At 42.1% G+C, this 4,084-nt stretch overlaps 1 non-coding gene across 1 annotated transcript; it reads left to right on the plus strand.

Moving 5' to 3' along the window:
* The first annotated feature begins 2,505 nt into the window (after positions 1-2,505).
* Positions 2,506-2,576, plus strand: Trnag-gcc. Its single transcript has one exon. It is a non-coding gene; the product is annotated as a tRNA-Gly (tRNA).
* The last annotated feature ends 1,508 nt before the right edge of the window (positions 2,577-4,084 follow it).

A 4,084-nucleotide genomic window follows, 5' to 3' on the forward strand; every position in this document is an offset into this window, starting at 1 on the left:
TCTTGGTGCAGGTGTTAATCTCTCCTTTCTTTCTCCTTGCTGCTTCATACATCAGCTCTGCCTCTCCTTTTCTCTTTAATTGGTACTGACACTTGTTTTTGCATTGTTAAAAAAGGAAAAGAACCTTCACAGCTTCAACAGGCTCACATCCACCAGTCCCTTACCCTCCACATCACCCACACTGCATGAGCTATTATCGTGAAATTCCAGTGAGAGAAGCTCTCTCTGAGGTCACTAAATACTTCATCGGTATACAAGTCTTTACCATCGCAGCTATGAAATTTTGTTAAGAGACTGATGTGGACATTCCAGTGGATATTGCTACATTTCTTTTTTTTCTACTACTCTCTGATTTTTTATGCTATTTTGGTGAGCTTCAGTGACAAAATATTGCGACAATATTGAAGTGTATAATAATGAAGTGGATTCACCTGAGTCAGATTGGTGTATTTTTGTCAGACATGACTGCTTTTTATTACTGAAAAGCTCCAGTATTGTTTCTTTGCTGTGACTCTCGTTGTGTTTCCGGTGTTTCTTTACTTGCATTCACTTCATCTTTAAACGATTTTTTTTCTGTTGTTTCATTGACCTACATCACGGTCTCCTGCTGGGAAAGTTGTCTCTATTGATGAAATGGTGAAGGTGTATTAAATTTAGTGTCTTTCCTCCTGGCCATTTAAATTTTCCCTTATCTTTGTATCTTCTTGTCCTTCTAAATTTACTGTCCTTCCTTGTCTCCGTATCTTTTATTGATAGCGTATATCTGGAATCTAGATTTTTGCCTTTCTCTGGTCCTTGCATCTTTTGCTGATAGAGTTAACTTGTCATTATTAGATTCAGTCTTTTCTTCGTCTCTGCACTTCATTGTCTGATTATTCTCGCCTATCATTTTGAATTCCGTGTCTTTCCTTCGTTTCTGCATATAATTTGCTGATAGAATCTCGAACGGGGTTGACAATTTGTTCCCAGTGTCCTTTTCTTATCTTTACATCTTCTTACTGTCAACCTGTTTTTGACCCTTTCAGTTCGATGCATCTTTCACCTTTCTTGACCTTTACCTCGTGTGCTTTCACTACTCTGTGAATTATTACTTGGCTTTCCTACTTCAGGGATTTTATTAAGAGAAACCAGCACGGAAGAAGGCGCAGACACAGACTTAGAGGCAAGTAAATAACTGATGCTGTGGGCTTTCGGGAAATAATGTTGCCTGTTTGTGCTTTTCTTTCCTGCTAAGGTGTGAGGTGGCTGAAAGGCGGATGGTAATCATGTTCAATCTTTCCTCTCCACCTCGCCTTTCATTTCCTTCTTTCACGGAATCTGGTTTGCCAAGGACGGTTGAAGATGTCAGAGGTTACATAGGATCACGGTGTCTCTCTTTAGGGTGAGAGAGAGAGAGAGAGAGAGAGAGAGAGAGAGAGAGAGAGAGAGAGAGAGAGAGAGAGAAAAAAAATTTTCGAGCACCAAGCGACAAAAGTGTCATGCGAAAACGTTCATCTGTTTCAGACGTTTTTTAATAAATTCCAGTTGAATTATAATTTTCTCTTTTTTTATTTTTTATCATGGAAGCTCTGACTTGCACACAAGAGATGTGAGCGTGGTGATGAGCTCGCGCACTCACACATTCACACAAACAGACAGACAGACAGATAACACACACACACACACACACACACACACACACACACACACACACACACACACACACACACACACACACACACACACACACACACACACACACACACACACACACACACACACACACACACACACACACACACACACACACACACACACACACACACACACACAGAATGAAACCTGCTTTTCATTTTGCTTCAGCCTTGTCCTTCCTCCAACTCTTTATTTTCACTTTCCTTTTTTTTTCAGTTCTTTCCTTCCATTTTTTCATTCTTTTCGTTTCCTCTTCTTTCCTTTTTTTTTTTGCTTGTTTCCCACATTTCTTTCCTCTCCGTGTTTCTTTATTCTTACGGAGATTCAGAATGCAGTCAAAAGAAGAAAACGTCTGTACCGGATAACATTTATTTTTCTGTGTGTGTGAGTTGACTTTCCTACTTGCCCTCTGTGGGGTGAGTGTGTGTTTATGAGCGTGTGTGGGTGTGTGCGTGTATAAGAAAGGAAGACGAATCTAAGGTTATTTAATTTTACATGTGCTTTTGTATCCTTTTCCCTTATCTATGTGTTTGTACGCTTAGGAGTAAATGAAAAGCAGCTAATATCTTCTTCCATGCCTGTGTCTGCCCGCTTCCCTGCCTGTGTTGCGTGCCGGGAAGCAAGGGAGTCTCCTGTACCAACACTGATCCCAAGTTGCAGGTCGTATAAACTTGGCCTAACTTTGCTTAATCTGACCTAACTTCACCTGTATATCAGTCTGGTGCCTTTGTTGGGATATACACAACACTGCCTCCACCACGCCCGTGTGACTTTCAGTAGTGCAATAGCGGTCATGAATGATATACCATAATGCAAACGTTATCGCTTATAGCATCGGTGGTTCAGTGGTAGAATTCTCGCCTGCCACGCGGGAGGCCCGGGTTCGATTCCCGGCCGATGCATATTAATTATTTACTCCCGTCGCCCGTCACATTTTGGAATAATGTGTTGAAGCCGAGAGAGAGAGAGAGACAGAGCCTTCTGCTTTGCTGTTTTTTTCTTCTTCACCACCTTAGTAGTTCAAGGTCAGATCGCCTCATGTGGAGTGCAAGTTCTATTATGGCTTGTGTATCTGCGTAAGTATACTGTGTAACTCGTGCCTTCCCGGGTGTGAGTTCCCGGTAAGCCAAGAGTGCGTGTACCGCTTTCTGGAATTGTAGTTTTCATACGAGACGTAATTTTGTTAATACTGTTATGTTATCTTCCCTAACATTTCTCTTTGTTCTGTTATATTATACGTATAATGCTACGTAATGGAAGATAATGCCACTTCTCTCTCTCTCTCTCTCTCTCTCTCTCCAGAAAGCTTTACACAGCGTGGCTCTGGGTTCGTGGTGGACGGGGATCCCGAGACTTCGTCGATATACTCGAGCTGCCTCGATAATTAGCCGCCGAAACTTGGTCGCCGGAGGGGTGGGCGGGGAAAGAAAGGACGTGCGGCGCGTCATTCAGGGTGAGGAGGGAGACACTGCGTACCCTCCACATGTCTAACAACCTCATCTTCAGCCGTTTTAATGCTGTGGTCGGTTTTCCTTGGCGTTGAGAGCACTGTAATTTTATTTTAAGAGGGAGGATCAGCTTTGAGTTTTGTAGGCTACCGATGTATTACTGTAGCTGCGATACAAAAAGAAAACATGTCTGGAAAGTTGAAGATGATTACGAAAAAATGTATCATGAAAATGAGTTACAATATTGATCTGCCTCTTCATTAGTTATTTACAAAGCACTTTACTGTAGTCTAATACACATATTTAACAGACTATGTGAGCCTTTGATGGAAGTCATTGAGGTAAATGTATTGCATGGAGGAGCCTTTCATTTTGCTATCCTGTCTCTTTCTTTAACCTCGATCGTGCACCTCACAACAAACAGCCCGGCGAGGCGAGAGTGGTGTGTAGTGTTTTTCGCTTCCCTTGCATCCTTTGTGACAAGTGAATGACAAATTTGGTTCGTTGCAGGGGAGGGAAGACAAGACTGCCAGGTTTAACCTCGTTTTCTGAAACACTCAACTCCCTCACTGTGAATATTTTCAAAGGATATTAAAATTGTTGAGTAATAAAGACTCTCCTAATTAACATATCACTAAACCATTAAAAAAAAAAAACCACCTTTTAAAATCCGTGTAGCTTTAACCGGACGTTCTTGAATGAAGTTTCAAAATACACACCATTTTGTAACCAAAATGAGACAACCCTGGACGCCAAACAAACCGCGCCGCTATGGGAGCTTTGTTAATTAATGCCTGGGGGTTAAGGAAGCAAGCGTCTTCCTGGCGGCTGCATGTTGCATCACGACGTGTCTCTGGAGTGTGTGGCGCAGACAATGTGCGGCGAGGATATTAGGTTTTGTATTATCGTGCTCATCGGGTGTCTCGCTTCAATAGTTCAGAGTATGTCATTCAGACTTCCGA

Source organism: Portunus trituberculatus, chromosome 21 (assembly GCF_017591435.1).
Source record: "Portunus trituberculatus isolate SZX2019 chromosome 21, ASM1759143v1, whole genome shotgun sequence".
Classification (NCBI taxonomy): Eukaryota; Metazoa; Arthropoda; class Malacostraca; order Decapoda; family Portunidae; genus Portunus; species Portunus trituberculatus.